At 49.0% G+C, this 20,254-nt stretch overlaps 1 protein-coding gene across 1 annotated transcript in view; it reads right to left on the reverse strand.

Moving 5' to 3' along the window:
* Positions 1–7,224, reverse strand: part of AHCTF1 (AT-hook containing transcription factor 1) — a 158,594-nt gene extending 151,370 nt beyond the window's left edge. Inside the window, exon 1 of the mRNA XM_077486284.1 lies at positions 6,891–7,224. The gene's annotated coding sequence lies outside the window, so the exon portion shown is untranslated. The remainder of the gene's footprint in view (positions 1–6,890) is intronic.
* Positions 7,225–20,254: the final 13,030 nt, after the last annotated feature.

Consider the following 20,254-nt stretch of genomic DNA (forward strand, 5'->3'; position numbering starts at 1 on the left):
GCACTGCCACACCAAACACTGCTTTACAGAGACTGACAAGTGCAGTGACTGGCCTCTTGTGCTACTTCTCCCAGTGTAAGCTCATATTTAAGTCCAGTTCAAGCACCGTTCTAATAAAGCAGTATTCAATCAACCACAAGATTATGACCAGTGACAGGTAAAGTGAATAACATTTCATGACAATGACACCTGAAATTGTATTGGATATATTAAGCAGAAATGGAACCTTTTTCCCTGAAGTTGAAAGCAGAAAAAAAAAAAGTAAGGATTTCAGCAATGTTGACAAGGTTAGTGATGGTTAGACACGACGCAGCAGAACCAGAACTTCAGCTCTTGTGGGAGGTTCCGGGTCTGCAGTGTCAGGACCTACCAATAGTGGCCCAAGGAAGGGAAAACTAAAATTCAAGGGTGGCCAAGGGAGTGAAGGCTGGCAAGTGTAGTCGTGATCCAATAGAAGAGCTCCTGTAGCTTAGAACTGCAACTAACGATTAGTTTGTCTGTCAACGAATCTATTGATTAGTCATCGACTTATTTTTTTTTTTATTATTAATCTAGTGGGTTTTTTTTTTTTTGATTAGCTAATTAATCCTTTGGATAACTTTACAAAAAATGATCAGTACAAAAAAATTTAAAAAAAGGTTAAGATAAGAATATAACTAGTACATAGATATACATGTTATATATAAGTATGTACTTACATTCTTTTATCTTACTTTTTTTTTTTATGTACTTATTTTTTTGCAAAGTTAAGATAAAAGAAAAAAAAATTATATTTTCTTTTATCTTAGCTTTTTATTTTGTGGGAGTGGGGACAGTGTCAGTGTGTTTTTTTATTATTTTTTACAACTTTTTTTTATTTGCAATGTTTTTTTTATTTTTTGCCCTGTTGGGGGGGGGGGGGGGGGGCTATGGTGAGATATCAGGGGTCTTAACAGACCTCTGACATCTCCCATTTGAGACAGGGAAAGGGACTGGGGACAGCGATTCCCCAGTCCCTTTCTCTGCAGCCTCTGCTGCACTGATAATGAATGGAGAGAAGACAGCGGCTTCTCTCCATTCATTAACTGAGACATTGTAATCACAGGAGGTTACAATGTTTCAGTTATGTGAATGGACAGTCAGTGGTCACCGACTCAGTCCATTCTGAAAACTAAATTAGCCGGGTTTACCGGCTTCTACCTCCGCTCTCCATCCTGAGATACCGAGGGGGGGGGGGGGCAGCACGGAGGGGGTTACACAGAGAAGAAAGGGGGACAGATGCACCGAGGGGAAGAAGAGAGGGGGCGCCAGCACGGAGGTGGACAGATGCACAGAGGGGGAGAAGAGAGGGAGACACGGAGCAGTGTGACGCATGGATGCCCTGGACGCATGTCGATGTAACCGATTACTTCGACTCGTCGTGGCAGCTCTACTGTAGCTCAAATTGCTGTCAAAGATAAAGTGGTTGTAAACCCTTACATATACCCAGTGAAGTGACTGGCTTCAGGCGATACACAGGAGGTGAAAAATCCTCCTACATAAATTGTACCTGTTCTGCAGTCTTCTCTTAAGACATTTAAAGCCCAGAATAAAAAAATAAAAAAAGTTTTTGGCAGAAAGCCAAAATTACACTGTGCAGACCTTAAATGTTGGTTCTGATAGAAAGGTGACAAAACACACAGCTGTTTGCTGTGTATAGGGCCGAGTAGCTGTAGGCTGGGCAGGATGTCCATGCTGAACCATGTCCACAGCCAAGCATGCTACAATGGGCATGTGGGCATCAGAACTAGACCATAGAGCAGTGGAAGAAGGTGGCCTAGCCTGGTGAATTAGGTTCTCTTCTACATTTTGTGGAGGGCTGGGTGTATGCACATCACTTACCTGGGCAACAAAGATGGCACTAGGATGTGGTATTAGAAGGCAAGCTGATAGAGGCAGTGTGATGCTTTGGGCAATGTTCTGCTAACACACCTTGGTCCTGCCATTCATGTGTAGGTTACTTGGACATATACCACCTAGCTAAACATTGCTGCTGAATGAGTACACCCCATCATGCAAATGGTATTCCTTGATGGCAGTGGCCTCTTTCAGTAGTATAATGCACCCTGCCTTACTGCATATGGTTCAAGAATGGTTTGAAGAACACAAGTTTGAGGTGTTGACTTTGCCTCCAAATTCACCAAATCTCAAACCAATAGAGCAGGGGTCAGCAACAAGTAGATTGCAGCCATGCAGGGCCAAAACAACTAATCGAATAATCGGGCACTGCACATGTGCTGTGCGAACACACCGGAGCTCATCCTTAGTGAGGCGCAATGTCTCATGGGACATGTAGTCCTGGGCAGGGAGTGAGTGATTCTAAACTGAAGTTTTTTTACCTTGCTATAGGGGCACTCTATACTTCGCAGCTTGGTATTGGGGCACTCTGAAGGCAAGGAGGAGCCAGAAGTGTTGACTCAGGGCTGCTCTGTGCAAAACAATTACACAGAGCAGGTAAGTATAACAGGTTTGTTTAAAGCGAGCCACACCGACTGGCCGGGCAATCATCTGGGACCTGTGACGTGTCCCAGATGATTGCCGAGGGAGGGGTTGGGGGATAAAGAGGTGAACTGACTTCCAGCTCTGCGGAGACCCGGGAGGAAGTGGGAGAGGGTTTCCACAGCCCTCCCTCAAGCAAATGACATGCCAAATGTGGCATGTCAGGGGGTCACCTTCCCTTAAAGCGGAAGTTCCATTAGAACCAGAACCTTCAAACGGACCAAAAATTCATACGAAATTTATAACCCTATTAAAGTCTATGGGACTCGAACAAATCAAAAGTGCTCATTTTAAAGACTAATATGCAAGATATGCAACAGACAACACCAGCAATAAAGGGCATCTTCAGGTGTATACTGTGCTGGAGGCACACAACACCCACTTTAACTCTTGCAGATGCCTGAGAAAAGAACAACTTCCCTGCACGCTGGAACACACTACACAAGGCCACCGCACTGGCGGCCTTATATCATGTGGGGCGTATACTAAACCCCCTGAGCTATAATTGGCCAAGGATGCCTGTGGCCAATTATGGCTCTCCTCGCTGACGGCGCTGTGATTGGCCAAGCATGCGGGGTCAGAGTGCATGCTTGGCCACTCATGAGCCAGCAATGCACTGCAATGGCGTAGTGCATTGTGGGCCGTTCGTACCATACGAATTTGGTGCGAATGGTCCACAAAGTTCTGAATTCAACGAACGGCCGATGTTTGAGTCTAACATGCTTTTGAGTCGAACACTTAGCTCATCCCTACACTGCATAGAAATATTTAAGAATAAATTACCTTTTTAATACTTTACATATTAACTAAAATTATACACTTTTTTAAGGTTATTATAGGATCAAAACAAAAATTGGCCAACTATTCAATTATGAAAAAAACGTTGGTTGCAGCCCTATGGCCAGGTAACCGGTAGATTGCGGTCTGGGCTTGCTGACCCGCAATCCCAGAGCCTCAGATTGAAACGTAACGGGACTTGTAAAGTTAAATGACTCCTTTGTAGGGCTGGCTCCTGTCCCATGCAGAGTGATACCAACTGCACTCCACCTCTTATCCCAGCTAGCGGTCTCCAGAGTGGTGCCAGCAGTAGGAAAGAAGAGATCTTCAGGTCAGTGTAAAGAAATAAATTGGTTATAATAGTATAGGGCTGCTTTCACACTGATGTGCTGCGGTTCACCCACAGCCCAGGTGCAGTGTACCTGCAACCTTCCTGCACTTAGCTATGGGCTTCAAGTATATCCTGCGGATTTGGTGCACTGTCTGAATGCAATTTTGGTGTGCATTCAGAAAGTACACCACACCTACAGGATATAATAGAAGTCTGACAAAGTGCAGCTAACCCAGGACAGTTGTGAATGCACTGCACCTGCCAGCCAGGTAAACCGCAGCACATCAGTGTGAAAGCAGCCTGATAGGGGACCCAGAACAGTAAGGGTTAATTTAAATTTGTAATTTGGGGGTAAAACCCCATTGTTAAAGCGGGATTCCACCCTAAAGTGGAACCTCCGCTGATCGGATCCCTCCCCCCCTCCGGTGTCACAATTGACACCTTTCAGGGGGGAGGGGGGTGGAGATACCTGTCAAAGACAGGTATTTACACCCACTTCCGAGCATAGACTCCCTTGGGAGTCTACGCCGTTTCCTGCCCTGCCGCGCTGTCTGCTGGGACACACACGGGTCCCAGTGACAGCGCGGAGATTTCCTATTGCGCGACGCGACTCGCGCATGCGCAGTAGAGAACCGGGAAGTGAAGCCGATTCGCTTCACTTCCTGATTCCCTCACCTAGAATGGTGACGGCAGCAGCCGAGGGATCGATCGGCCTCGACTGCCGGCATCGCTGGAACCCGGGACAGGTGAGTGTCCATTTATTAAAAGTCAGCAGCTGTAGTATTTATAGCTGCTGGCTTTTAATATTTTTTTTTTGGTGGAATCCCTCTTTAAGACATGTTTTTTCCACCCCTGCCTTCAGCTGCAGTGGCCAGGGCAGGGGCCACACGTCACAGCAAACTTTATACACCCTTTTATGGTTAGTACCCTGCCTTCAGCTGCAGTGGCCAGGGCAGGGGACACACGTCACAGAAAACGTTATACACCCTTTTATGGTTAGTAGCATGCAGTTGCGGGGCGCTTGCAGAATGGCCCCATTTACTTAAGAGTCGTGTTTGGCAGGTGGTAGCACCCACCAAAAGCAACAGGGGGTGCAATTCCTGCTGCGGCATGAGTACACGATTCTGGCCAAAATGAGAATCACATTTTTTTGCTTAGAAAAAAAAAAAAAAAAAAAAGACTGATTCTCGCAACGTAAAATCTTTCACATATATAAAAAAAAAAAAAAAAAAGATAACTTTACGAGTTTTTTTGTTTAATTAAAGTAATTTTTTCCCCCAAAAAAATTGCATTTGGAAGACCACTGCGCAAATACAATTTGACATTAAATAGTGCAACAACCACCATTTTATTCTCTAGGGTTTCTACTAAAAAGAATACATGTTTAGCAGTTCTAAGTGATTTTCAAGCAAAAAAATAATAATTTAACTTGAAACCAACAAATGTCGGAAAAAGGTTTAGTGTTTAAGTGGTTCAACTTTTTTCACTTACACACAGTCTATTCCATTGACAAATTGTTACAATGTTTACACTTAAAGCGGTAGTAAACCCGCTGACACTTTTTCTACGCCTGTAAGGCAAAAGACATAATGAGCCAGTTTTTCTCTTCCTTTCTTTTGATGGCTGTGGCTTCAGAAGAGCAGAGAGAATTCTTTGCATAGAAAGAATTGTGAAACACTTTAGTCAAGATTGCGATAACGATTCTTGACGATTGTGCAGCTCTAGTTTACACCCCCCCCCAACTTTGTGTGAACGCGTTCTAAAGGTGTCTGCTGAACGCAACTAAAGGCTCATTCGCAAGTGCAGCAGGCAATGCTGCTCCTCTGAAAAGCAATCCAAGTGTTTTTGACAGGTGGCGAGGAGGGGATGTTGCCTCCTCAGCACCTGAGTTGAACTCATGATTGCTGTGCAATGCACGCAATTGTGACACGGCAGTACGGCAATTAGAGGTTTTAAATCAGGCGCGAGGAGACACTGTGCCCTTTGGACGTCTCATGTTGTTCAGGTAGGTCTCCACCTCTTTAAAGAGGGATTCCACCTACAAAAAAAATTATTAAAAGCCAGCAGCTATAAATACTACAGCTGCTGACTTTTAATAAATGGACACTCACCTGTCCCGGGTTCCAGCGATGCCGGAAGCCGAGGCCGATCGATCCTCGGCTGCTGCCGCCACCATTCTGGGTGAGGGAATCAGGAAGTGAAGCGAATTGGCTTCACTTCCCGGTTCCCTAGTGCGCATGCGTGAGTCGCGCAGCACAATAGGAATTCTCCGCGCTGTCTCTGAGACCCGTGTGTGTCCCAGCAGACAGCGCGGCAGGACAGAAAATGGCGTAGACTCCCACGGGAGTCTATGCCCGAAAGTGGGTGTAAATACCTGTCTTTGACAGGTATCTCCACCCCCCTCCCCCCTGAAAGGTGTCAATTGTGACACCGGAGGGGGGGGGGGGAGGGATCCGATCAGCGGAGGTTCCACTTTAGGGTGGAATCCCGCTTTAACAATGGGGTTTTACCCCCAAATTACAAATTTAAATTAACCCTTACTGTTCTGGGTCCCCTATCAGGCTGCTTTCACACTGATGTGCTGCGGTTTACCTGGCTGGCAGGTGCAGTGCATTCACAACTGTCCTGGGTTAGCTGCACTTTGTCAGACTTCTATTATATCCTGTAGGTGTGGTGTACTTTCTGAATGCACACCAAAATTGCATTCAGACAGTGCACCAAATCCGCAGGATATACTTGAAGCCCATAGCTATAATGTTACCTACCCCACAAGAGAGCATCTATGGGATAGGCTGGAATAAACTGGTGCAGGTTTAAATGGTCTGCTATTGACAGCTTGGTGACAGATACCACAGCACACCTTCAGATGTTTTGGTTAGGTCATGCCTTGACAGGTCAGCAAAAGAGGGAACCTACACAGTATTAGATGGGTGATCGGATTGTGTATTGGTGAATAGAAAGCTGCAAAGATTGCCTGGATAAGCTCCGCAGATTTCTGTAGTGAAATGCCTAGGCTGGGCTAGTAGTGTGTGGCAGCACAGCGGCCTGCATGTTAGTGATCAGCAGGACGTACTTCGCCCGGTGATTGCTCTGCAATCTGTAGCAAGCAGTGCCAAAGTTCCGCCATTGAAACAGATCGGCATTCTGTTAGGTGAGCAGATCTGCACACGTGACGGGGAGATCCGTGCGGGCCCCGCCCCCTCTGCATCACCATGCTGCTCAGCAGACGCAGGGACAGCACAGCGACCTATTAAAATGCAATTACCTGAGAACAGTCACCGCCGTGACAACTGTCGGCAGCCTGACACCGGAATGAAAGCCGTCCTATGCTTCACATAGGTCAGGGGCTCCCAGTCCAGCACCGGAGATACAGCGCCCCTTTCGTTCCCGCTACTACGGGGCTTTTCCGCGTTCACCTCGTCTTGGGGGCCCAGAGCAGTCTCGTCACCTCCAATGGCTTCGCGTATTAAAAAGAGCGGCGCCGAACGGCAATCTTTTTCTAACACGCAGGCCTATCACACACCCGGGAACATCGCGGTGTCGCCAAATATGTCGTTACAGCGTCAACCATCACTGAACCTTAAGCCCCGCCTCTTCCCTTTCCTTTACACAGCGTCAAAACAACACGTACAGTCCTTACGTCGCGGTCGTAGACGCAGCGTTAGAGGGGGCGGACCCAAGACGACTTTCTGATTAGTTCGTTCAGATTGCGTAGGAGGGATGTGAGTGGAGAAGGAGGTGCTGGAGGAGGAATGTGATTGGAGAAGGAGGAGGTGCAGGAGGCGGGAACGTTCTCCCTGATACCTCACCCAGCTCAAAGTTGTGGCGGGAATTTCTTGCCTACTGTTCAGTATGCAAGAGGAGCTTCACCGTACGTAGCTGAAAGTGTATTAGTAATCCCTGGGAATTGTTTCTCTATGGAAATAAAAGATGCTTATCAGTCATTGGAATCTGGGTGTTGTCGTCCTTCCAGCTCAATGTTCTTCTATGTCGCTGCAGAAGTGCCACGGGTCTCTGCTAGGTCCTCAGCGACATGTCTGTGCATGTAGAGAATCTTTCCATACCCCTCCCTCTGCCCCATGGTTCTATCAAGTCACATAAGCCTCATACACATGATCGGACTTCATCAGACTTTTCTGTGGATTTTGGTCCAAATGGGCGTTGGCCGTGAACTTGTTCTGCATACACACGGCAGAATATTTTCAGCCAACTTTCACCAAATCACGTGGTTTTTCAACTCTTTACCGCCAGCCTTTGGGCAACTTCTGCTATTGGCTGATGTTTAGCATTGGTTCTGAGCATGCGTGTTTGGACTTTAGTCCAATTGACTTCATAGTTGCCAACATTGTAAAAAAAATTTGGGGACCCTTTTTTTTTGGCTGTAGGCGGAGTTGTATTATAATTAGGGGGTGCGGTTATAGGCGTGGCATGGGAAAAGCTGAAATATGGGCGTGTTTTGCGTAAAATAGTGGGTGTGGCTAGCATGGGTGTGTCTCAAAGGGGTGTGGTTAGAGTCTCAGATGAATGCGGGATGGAGAGGGAAAGGGGGTGGAGGGATGGAGGGACAGCAACCCCAGATCCTACACCACAATAGCAATATGTGTTTTCCAGAGTTTGACAATCAGCAGATAAAGATACTCCAAATACCTGGTGTTAGTACTTCAATCATCCCAGCGCCATGATTGTTATGGTGTCAGGATGAGTGAAGCAAATTATTTCTATTATTACATTGTAATAGAAAATGAAATCATTCAACTCACCATAATGCAGAATCAGTGGGAGCCATGAGCGCGTCACTAGCCACGCTGCCTGCCATCAGGTGCCCCAGTCCCTCCTTACATCAGGTGCCCCATCAGAGCAGCCTTACTCACATCTGTGTCTCCATCAGTGGAGCCCCTCTTTACATCTGGTGTCCCCATCAGTCCTCCTTACATCTGGTGTCCCCAATAGTCCTCCTTACATCTGGTGTCCCCATCAGTCCTCCTAACATATGGTGCCCCTCTGACATCCAGACTGGTCCCCCTCTGACATCCAGACTGCCCCCCGACATCCAGACTGGCCCCCCTCTGACATCCAGACCGTCGCTGCCATGCGCAGAGATTGAACTGCGGTGCCGCCTACCTTCCAGCCCTTTCCATTACACTTCACAGACACTGGCAGCGGGGCGGGGATGGGCCACACCGCAGCATCTCTATTGTAGACCAGCTTCTGGTCTTCTTTAAAATGGCGGCTGGCGGAGACATTGTCTCCGCCGGCCGCAGACCTCTAGCGGCCAGTGGCGAAAAACCACGACTAACCGAATTTCCCGGGACAAAATTAAATCGGGACAAGGGTCCTAATCCCGGGAATGTCCTGGGAAATTCGGGACAGTTGGCAACTATGGGACTTGTGTACATATGACCGGATTATTGCCCCCATCTACATAACCAACCTCATCTGCAGATATCGCCCAAATCATCTCCTCTGCTCCTCCCAGGACCTCCTGCTCTCTAGCTCCCTTGTTACCCCCTCTCATGCTCGCCTTCGGGACTTCTCCAGAGTCCCTCCCATCCTCTGGAACTCCCTGCCTCAGTCTGTCCGATCAGCCCCTACCTTGTCCACCTTTAGGAGATCCCTGAAAACTCATTTATTCAGGGAAGCCTATCCCACACCCATCTAACAACTCTCCCTGAGCCACCCCCATCAAGTCATTCCCTGCAGCTATTACCTTTTGTACCACAACTCCCTCTCTTTAGAATGTAAGCCCTACGAGCAGGGCCCTCCTGTACTTTTTGCATTGAACTGTACTAGAGGTCGACCGATATATCGGCCGGCCGATATTTGCCGTTTTTTAAATAATCGGCATCGGCCGATTGTGTTGATAAAAAGCCGATTCTACAGCGGGACTTTGAAATGACTTCTGTAAGAAGTCAGTGTGAGTTGCCTGAGTCGTCATAGCAACACTTTCCTCCTCTCTGGGCAGGCTGCCAAGAAAAGAACTAAATGATACAATGTTTACACTTAAATGAATGAAGTCATCTCTGCTTGTAGAAGTTCTCAGTTTAACCATTTAAAGACTAAATCTTTTCTGACACTTGTTGCTTACAAGTAAAAATCCTGTATTTTCTGCCAGAAAATCACTTAGACCCCCCAAAAATTATATATATTTTTTTAGCAGAGATCCTAGGGAATAAAATAGCGGTTGTTGTAATATTTTATGTCACACGGCATTTGCACAGAGGTCTTTCAAATGCATTTTTTTGGGAAAAAAATACACCATTTAAAAAATAAAAATAAAATAAAAACAGTAAAGTTAGCCCATTTTTTGTTTTTTTTTTGTCCAAAAGTTTTGAGTACCCGTTTTTATTTAATATATAGGTTTTTTTTTTTTTTTAATCTAGATCATACATACAAGTAAACTGATTGGAGGTTTGTTTTGTTTAATAAATGTTTAAAGCGGGAGTCCGCGGGACGCGTTTTTTTTTTTTTTTTTTTTAAAGCCAGCAGCTACAAATACTGCAGCTGCTGACTTTTAAAATAGTGACACTTACCTGTCCAGCGCGCCCGCGATGTCGGCACCCGAAGCCGATCTCTAGATCGACACTCGAGTGCTGCCGCCGCCATCTTGGGTATGGGAATCAGGGAATGGAGCCTTTCGGCTTAATTTCCCGGTTCCCTACTGCGCATGCGCGAGCCGCGCTGCGCAATGAGGACGGTCCCCGCTGCCTCTGGGATCTGTGTGTTTCCCAGCAGGCAGCGGGGCACTTGCGGAAGGGGGCGGGCACTTGCGGAAAGGGGCGTAATGTACGCCCCTTTCCACAGAGAGCTAGCCCGGAAGTGGGTGCAGTTACCTGGATTATCCAGGTAACTGCACCCCCCTCCCCCCTGAAAGGTGCCAATTGTGGCGCCGGAGGGGGGGAGGAATCCGATGAGCGGAAGGTCCATTTTAGGGTGGACCTCCGCTTTAAGTGTAAGAAATTTTCTGTATCACTTATGAAGACTGCTTTCACACTGGAGCGGGCAGACGTTGATGGTAAAACGCAAGTTTTAGCGGCTCTTTACCATCATTTTAGCGGTGCTATTTGGCTGCTAGTGGGGCACATATAACCCAGCTAGCGGCCAAGGAAGAGGTTAAATGCGCCCATGAAGCACCGCTGCCAAATCGCATTGCATGCGCTTCGGCAGTGGTGCCCATTCATATCAATGGGCAGGAGTGGTGGAGGAGCGGTATACACCACTCCAAACGTGCTGCTTGCAGGACTTTTTTTTTTAAGATCCTGCCAGCGCATCGCCTCAGTGGGAAAGCACTCTGTCTTTCACACAGACTGCAGGGGAGCCATTTTGCAGGCACTTTACAGGCGCTATTTTTAGCCCAAAAGCGCCTTAAAAAACGCCCCAGTGGGAAAGGTGTGTTAGATCAAGGGGGATTAAAAATAAATAAATAAAATAAAATCGGCCTAACATATCGGCCCAAAAAAATCGGCATCATATATCGGCTATCGGCCGCCATGATTTCTAAATATCGGCATCGGCATCGGCCAGAGAAAAACCCATATCGGTCGACCTCTAAACTGTACTGTAATTGTGTTGTCCCCCCCCTATACATTGCGTAAACTGTTGACGCTATATAAATCGTGTATAATAATAATAATAATTATCCTCCATCGGACATTTGTTGTCGAAAAGTTTGAGAGCATGCACAGCGAACGTTGAAAAAGCAACATTTGTCCGATGGAGCATACAGACGGTCGGATTGTCCAATAAAACAGGTCTGTCGGTCTGTTGTCAAAAAGTCTGATCGCATGTATGGGCCTTTAAACTCCTATCTGTGCATGCACAGACATGACATGGGTCCATACTAGGGTTAATACAATAAATAGAGTTGCGCTATCTTCAATAATCGGACCACTGTCTAGAAAAAGACCTAAAACATGTAATGTGCTTTCTTAGATATTCACACTACAATAAAAAGTGCCAAGTGCTAAAATATATATTCTAATTTTTCAACTTCTCATAAGGAAGTGATTGCAAAAAAAAAATATATATATATATATATATATATATATATATATATATTGGTAAAAAAAAGAAAAGAAAAATTGTGCTACAAAAAAATATAAGTTAGAAAATACAAAACCAATACTGCTGCAGTTCTGTTATATACCAAAAAGTTATATACGTGTAAACATGACCCAAATAGAACCGCGCTATCCTAAAATTTAATCTTAGTGTATGTACCCCCCATATGGGATTAGTATCCCCATCGGAAGATATTTGGGTCAAACATATATATATATATATATATATAAATATATATATATATATATATATATATATATATATACACACACACATATATATATATATATATATATATATATATATATATATACATATTCATACATGTATTTAAATATTAAGTAAATATATATGAAATATATAAATCAGCACCCTAAGGACAACATAAAAAAATATATATGCCAAGAAAAAAATGAAACCATAAAAAAACACCAATTGTGCACTCAATCAAACTAAATTAATATAATTAAATTAACTAATGGTGAAGAGCGACATAACCACTGTGCCTAATAAATGATCAATGTGGATTAATTGATTCTGATACCAGTACTAATCATCTGATACAGGTCCCCGCACAGGTAAAAAGTAATATATATATATATATATATATATATATATATATAGGTAAATGATAGTGTCAAATGTACTTATCCAGGGACATCCACACTCGAAAGGGAAAATTCGTCCTAGGCACCTAAGAAGCTTTGGATTAATGGGGATACCACAGGAAAACACCACACTTCTCCTACTTCTGTGAAAGATGAGCTGAAAAAAAGGGGGGTATTCCTGCTTCCACCGCTCCGGGTGAAATATTAGAAAAGGAAGAAAAAAAATCATTGAGCAATATTGTTAATTCAAAACCCAGCGGATCAGCAAAGGGAGGCACTCACATGTGTAATAATAAAAAAAAGCGCATTGAATTAATGAATGAATGGTCAGATAACTGCAAGAGTTTGCCCTCACTGGACCCCACCAACCTAAACAACTTAAGACCCATCTCTTTGCTCCCATTCACCTCTAAACTTATAGAATGCTTATGCCCTGTACACGCAATCAGATTTTCCGACAACAAAACCGTGGATTTTTTTCCAAAGGATGTTGGCTTAAACTTGTCTTGCATACACACGATCACACAAATTTCGAACGTGAGAACGCGTGACGTACAAGACGTACGACGTGCTGAGAAAAAGGAAGTTCAATAGCCAGTGCAGCTCCTCCTGCTTGATTCCGAGCATGTGTGAACTTTTGTGCGACAGACTTGTGTACACGAGATTGGAAATTTATGTTGGTGGAAAATTTGAGAACCTGCTCTTTAAACATTTGTGGGTGGAAATTCCGACAGCAAATGTTCGATGGCGCATACATTTTGTTGTGGACTCTTTGCTGTGATTCTTTTGGAGCGTGGCTGTAATTTATTGTTGTATTGTGTCTGTCTGCCTTGGATATTATGGGATGTGAAAGTGTCTTGCTGTGAGGAAAGAGGGAGGGTGGAATTCCTCCAGCAGCCCCCTACGGATAAGACCGTTTACTGAGGAGAAGTTTGAACACACCTGACCTGTGTGTCCGTTGTCATTGGATAGTTTAACCTGTCTTGTTTTCCAAGGGTGGGAGGGAAGTGTTTTGAAGTGAGATATCTGTGTGTCCATGTGTGATAATAAAGGGGTTTTGTTGTTTGCCGCTCCAAGACTGATGTTGTCTGGTGACTGGGTGGGCTAAAGGGTCTTGGATAGGGCTGGTTCTGGACGGAGGAAGCATTGACTGCGGACCAAGTTCTGTTTGAGGACAGAGGGTTCATCACAACTGGTTGGCAGCAGCGGGATCGTGTTTCCTGGCTGTGAAGACGTCCGAACCTCCACCTGGATCCAAGATCAGGATAGCAGACTTCAGTCACCCCAGTGGAGATATGGATCTGGCATCAAAGTTTCCGGGGCTGCTGCAGATCCTTTAGCATACACCAGAGCTGTGTCTGCAGATGAATACCTGAAGGTCAGGCAGCAGATTCGTGTAAGACACTGGATTAGAGCCCTCCAGATTGTTGCTATGCAACAGGGCAAGTGCTTTCCAACCCCAGAGCAGCAGGCCAGTGAACAACGGGAGTTGCGTATGCATTTAGGGGAAACAACAGAATGCTCTCCGGAGGGATATGACTTTGGTGGCCCTGGATTGCTTTGGGCCTTTCAGATTATTTTGTGTATGGCGATGAAGGGGAACCTACCCTTGAAGACCTGCAAGAACACAGAGAGGCTATGCTCAGTCTTGCAGGGGTCTCAGAGCTTAAACCTGATCTAGACTATTTGCTAAGGAAGGAACAGCATATGGAAAGGGCATACAGGAAACTGTTAGAATGCGCTCAGCAGCATGCCAGAGAATCTGCAGTGGAAACTCCGGAGATTGCGATCTGCAAAGCTGAGGTGCTGACAACAGGGTAGAGCTCTGCTAACCTCTGCCCAACAGCAGCTTCAGCCTCCCGAAGAGAAGAGGTAGTCGGCCTTTCTCCCACAATACTGCCAGAGACATGGGATTTTCTGCCAGCAGCATCGGTGGCGTCACCAGAAACTTTTTCAGCTAAAGCGCTGACAACTGGACAGAGGGTCCAAGACCTCTGCCCTACACCTGTGGCGGTTCTGGAGTCCCAGGGTGAGAAGGAGATGGTCCCTTCCCAGCAGCAGATGGCACCCCAGAATGATGCTACCAACCTAGCAGGAGAGCTGGCATCAGGGCCAGACATCATTGAGCTCTGCCCCACACCTGCAGCAGTGCCAGGAGCCCATGGTGAGAAGGTGAGGGTCACTCCCCAACAAGGATTCAAGCACCTGGAAGACAGTGACAGAGAAATGTCATCCCAGCAGCCAGATGAGGGAATTGGAAAAGGAAGCAGCTGGCTCACCTCCCATATGGCAGCTACACCGTTTGGGAGTGGAGGAAGCCAGCCACTTGCCACAACGGTTAACCGGAGCAGAGGGTGTTTAGTCCCTAGCAGAAGTGCTGGCAACAGGGCAGAGTGCTACTAACCTCTGCCCAGCACTGGCAAAAACTGTGGAGTTCTAGGGAGCAGGGGCAGTTGGCACCTCTCTCCAGCTACAAGCTGAGGTAGTAAAGCTTTTACTCCCAGCTGAATCACTGGCAGCAGGGCAGAATGCTACTGGCCTCTGCACACAACTGCAGCTTGAGCTGATATCGGGGGGTGGGTCTGCGGTCTCCACTCACAGCCACCCAGCAGAAGAGCTGGTACCCGAGCAGAGTGCTGCTGGTCTCTGCCCTCAACTAACAGAGGACGGAGTTCCTGTGAAAGTGGATGGGACTTTGGTCTCCACTGACACAACCCCAGAAAATGGTCCAACACTGAGACAGGAGGATGTCAGCCTTGCTTTGCAAGCAGAGGCGGCTCTCTAATTAGGCAAATTAGGCGATCGCCTAAGGCCCCGCACACACAGGGGCCTCGCGGGCCACCTAATTTGCCTGTGATCAAATGCCGATAACAAGATCTCATCTCGGACCGTCCCAATCCAATGGCAGCAAGTGCTCGGAGTGAGACAGGAGAGGCCTCTAGGTGGCGCAGCAGCTGGATGACATCACCCGGCTCCAAGGCATGTGGGCGGCATGTCCATGGGACCCGCAGCTGAGCTGCTCCTTCAGCCTGCGCCGCTCCCCCGACCTCTCTTCCGCACCTGCCTCCTATTTGGTTCAGCAGTGAGGGGGGGGTCGCTGAAGCTATCCAGCTGAGCTGCCCCATGATTGTGAAGAGGAAGGAGCTCTTATGCTGCCTGGCTGACCGGATAGAAGGTGAGTGTCTGTGCAGCCTCCCTGTGTGCCTGAATAGGAGGAGCGGTGTCTGCAGGAGGGAGAGGAGGAGGAGAAGTGATCATTAAGTGGCTTCAGGAGGAATATGGAAAAATCAATTCCACTATGAGCAGTCTCCCCACCGCTCCTGCTATCTAACCTTTTCTGTATCCCCGTGCTCTCCGCCCCCTCTGTGTTCTCCCTGGCTCCGCCCCTCCTGCTCTCCAGCCCCTCCGTTTTTTCCCTGGCCATGCCCCTCCTGCTCTCCAGCATCTCCGTGTGCTTCCTGTCTCCGCCCCTCCTGCTCTCTAGCCCCTCCTTGTGCTCCCTGGCCCCACCCCTCCTGCTCTCCAGCATCTCTGTGTGCTCCCTGGCTCTGCCCCTTCTGCTATCCAGCCCCTCCTTGTGCTCCCTGGCTCAGCCCCTCCTGTTCTCCAGCGTCTCCGTGTGCTCCCTGGCCCCGCCCCTCCTGCTCTCCAGCCCCTCCTTGTCCTCCCTGGCTCCGCCCCCATTTTGCCAGCACCCCCTGCTCTTCACTCCAATTCTTTCTGCTGCCCCTCTCCAGCCCCCACCCTTCCTGTGCTCTCCACCTTTCCCAATTGTCTCTGGCCCCCAGCACTCTCTTGCTCCCATCCCCCAGCACTCTCTGCCCCCCACCCCCCTGCAATCTCTGGCCCACAACCCCCAGCACCCTCCGGCCCCCACCCCCTGCAATCTCCTGCCCTCACCCCCCTGCACTCTCCGCCCCCACCCCCCTGCAATCTCCTGCCAGCACACTCCAGCCCCCACCCCCTGCACTCTCCGCCCCCCATCCCCCTGCAATCTCCTGCCCCCACCCCCCTGCACTCTCCGTCCCCCACCCCCTGCACTCTCTGCCCCCCACACCCCAGCCCCCACCTACCAGCACTCTCCTGCTCCCACCTACCAGCACTCTCTGCCCCCCACACCCCTCCTACCAGCACTCTCCGCCCCCCACCCCCTGCACTCTCCTGCCCCCACCCCCCTGCACTCTCCGTCCCCCACCCCCTGCACTCTTTGACCCCCACACCCCAGCCCCCACCTACCAGCACTCTCCTACTCCCACCTACCAGCACTCTCTGCCCCCCACACCCCTCCTACCAGCACTTTCCGCACCCACCCCCTGCACTCTCCTGCTCCCAACCCCTGCACTCTCAGCCCCCCCTACCCCCCTGCACTCTCAGCTCCCCAACCCCCCTGCACTCTTCTGCCCCAGCTACCAGCACTCTCCGCCCCCCACCTCCCAGCACCCTCTGGCCCCCACCTACCAGCACTCTCTGCCCCCTACCCCCCTGCACTCTCCTGCCCCCAGCTACCAGCACTCTCTGCCCCCCAGAACCCTCTGGCCCCCACCTACCAGCACTCTCTGCCCCCTACACTCTCCTACCCCTACCTGCCAGCACTCTACTCCCCCCACCCCTGCACTCTCCTGCCCCCACACCCCAGCACCCTCTGGCTCCCACCTACCAGCACCCTCTGCCCCCCACCCACCTGCACCCTCTGGCCCCCACCCCCCAGCACACTCCAGCTCCTCCCTGCTCTTTGCCCCCCCCCCCAGTGTTCTCACAGACTGAGACATGGCGCACAGGAGGGGCCGCAGACAGGGACATGGCTAGAGATCTCTCTCGCCCCCTTTCCCTCACCCCCTCTTTCTCACCTTCCCCTCTCTCTCTCTCTCTCTCTCCCCCTCACTCTTTTTCTCTCTCTCTCCCTCCCCCTCTCTCTTCCTCTCTCTCCCCCATCGCTCACCCTCTTTCTCTCCTCCTTTTGCACACCCTCTCTACCCCTCTCTCACCCCCTCTCCCCTCTCTCTCTCTCCCCCTCCCTCTCTCCCCCTCCCTCTCTCCCCCTCCCTCTCTATCTCCCTCCCTCTCTCTTCTCCCCCCTCTCATCCTCTCTCTCACCCTCCCTCTTTCTCTCTCTTCCCCCTCTTTCTCCTCCCCTCTCGGCCGAATTTCGATTCGTTACGAAACTAATTGCACAAGCCTAATGCTAGCTGGGGTAGAGTGGTTTCATTTTTACCCCCTCTGATACTGCACTATAGGAGTCACTTTCTCTCCTTTTTTTCTTGTGTTGCTGAACTTACTGGTAGTCACTTACCGGTCACCATTTCCGTCCTAAGCACTATGTCAGTTGCAAGACTCCCGGCGTATACTTACTTACATGTGAGTGTGGCTGTTACTAGGTCGGGAAGACGATCAACGAGTTCTGGAAAATAATATACCAGCATATATCCACCATCCATAAACGAGATCCTGAGGTACCTATTGGCCGACATATGGCCCTGGTACATCCAGACCCAATACACAGGATCTGAATACAAAAGTGGTAGTAACGGCGCTCTCCTACTATTAGTTATGCCTGCAGGGGGCTCACCTGCTATTAATTGTACTTAATCTTTACGTGGGTGTGTGTAACAATAAACAGTGTAACTAGAAGCTACCTATGTGACAATATCTCACACCAAATATTTTTATGATAAATTGTAATGAAATTTTTTTTTTTTTTAAAAACAAATGAATTACTAAAAATCGCTGGCAATATGCATGAGGAAACCCTAATTCACATAACAAGAGCTACAAAGCAACTTATTGCAATATTGAAAGTGCGAATGTACATGTGTGCAAAACTTACAATGAAAGGTGCTATGTGCTTAGAAAAGTGCCATAATAACATCAATACCAATTATGAAAAGGTGCTACGTGCTACTACAAGTGCCACAATATACAAATCCAGTCCTTTATATTGTAAAATCGCTAAATAAAAGCATGCGATTTTTTAAAAAGACATGCGATTTTTTTAAAATCGCTAAATGAAAGTGTGTAATTTTTAAATAGATGAAAAAGTCCAACAGCAGAGAAAACAACACTACTCCAATAAGAGAGTTCTTCTTAACCAAAAAGTGTCAATGTGCTCCAAACCCCAGTGGACTCCTGGATTGCAACCGGTGCGATTTGTGTGTATAAAGACAATAGTCCGCACTCACCAGCTCCCCCTCCCCTTGAGGGGTTAATGCGCCTCCACAGTGTAAGCCCCTGTGTCGCTATGCAGAGCTGGTCCGGTTAATATCCAGTAACTGTCCAATAATTTTTCCTATCGCTACAACTTCTCACTGGGCCTCCTCCCTACACAGCCGGCCTCTCTGCTCATCACACTACCGCTCGGGGAGGCGTCCAGCCGCAGGTTACAAGCGCCAGGCTTCCACACTCCCCATCTCTTCCGGTCTCGGTTCCACACTCCCCATCTCTTCCGAGACCGGAAGAGATGGGGAGTGTGGAAGCCTGGCGCTTGTAACCTGCGGCTTGACGCCTCCCATGCAACATGGTTCCCTCCGCCTCCCCACAAGGCCAGCAACAATCAGGCACCTGAGGGAAGAAGCGGGGAAGAACGGATGGGACCCTATACCACCTGGTTGTGATTTTTTAGCACGTCTCCTGGACTCTTGTGGACATAGAGGATTTCTGCGCAAAATGGAGAATTTTCTGCTGTTGATCTGGAGTAAAGTGGGTGCAGAGCTCCGCCTCCCACTTAGCCACGAATGGGGGGACATACCCCTCAGCTGGATGGATCAGTGCAGAGTAAAGAAGCGAGAGGCAGTGCCGCACCAGTTCCCCACGATGGCAGATCCGCTCTAACTCCGTGAGGGGGCGAGAGATGCCCGGCGTCCGCAATTGCAGACCGCTCCAAAAGTCCAGTGGAGGGTCCACTGCCCGCGTCCCTGCCTCTGGAGTAAGTCGACCATCCGGGCCAATAAAGTCACATAACCGCCGCCTGTCGCCCATCAGCAGACGATGGAAGCAGGGATTCTGGATGCCCGGTATAAAATCCGGGTTGCCCAGGACCGGCACCATAGGGGAGGGCACCGGGGACACAGACGAGCTCTGAAAGGCCTCCCTCGCCACCCGCAGGGTACCACCCAATGTGGAGTGATCTAGTATAGCCCTTGGCAGGGGCGTTGATAGCCATGGCCTGCTCCCGATCGTGTCCCCGGAGTCCTCTCCCTCCATGGTCACCCACATGACAATGCCAGTCCACCAACCTGGTCAGGTGAACTGCCCTGTAATCAGGGCCGGTGCTACCACTAGGCGGACTAGGCAACCGCCTAGGGCGCCCGGCCGCCAGATATTCTAACCCCCTCCTACACTCTCCAGCCACTCTGACATGTGTCAAGTCAAGCAGCACCAACTCCCGCCCGCCCCGCGCGGCTCTCTGCTCTGACTGACATTGTGTCCAACAAACACCCTTGACCCCCCTCCCTCCCCCCGTAGGGCGCTCTCTGCCCTGTGTGTCCAGCAGTCATTCCCCCTCTCCGCTCTGACGTCATGATGTCACATAAGCTACACACTTCTCCTGAGTCCCGCCCCTCCTGTGTGCTCCGTCCAATCCACCTCCAGCATGTGTGCCACGAGCAGCTTCACACTCCTCTCAAGCCTCGTCCCTCCTGTTGCTCCATCTGTGAAGGGGAGGTGGGCGGGAAGATTAAAAACAAGCAGCCGAGCCAACAGCCACACTGAAAAACTGCTGAATGAACTAATGAGCCCCCGGGGACCATTTCAAGTGAGTGAGCACTTTCACTGACCAGACCCTGCTCCCTTCTCTCTCTCTCCTCCCCCTCTCTCTCTCTCTCACCTCCCCCTCTCCCACTCTGACCCCCCTCTCTCTCTCTCACCTCCCCCCTCTCTCTGACTCTCTCTCACCCCCCCTCCCTCTCTCCGACCCTCTCTCTCTCACCTCCCCCCTCTCTCTGACCCCCCTCTCTCTCCCTCTCTCTCC

The sequence above is a fragment of the Lithobates pipiens genome, unplaced genomic scaffold (genome assembly GCF_037356315.1).
Source record: "Lithobates pipiens isolate NorthernLeopardFrog02 unplaced genomic scaffold, aLitPip1_a1.2 Scaffold_18, whole genome shotgun sequence".
NCBI classification, from domain to species: domain Eukaryota; kingdom Metazoa; phylum Chordata; class Amphibia; order Anura; family Ranidae; genus Lithobates; species Lithobates pipiens.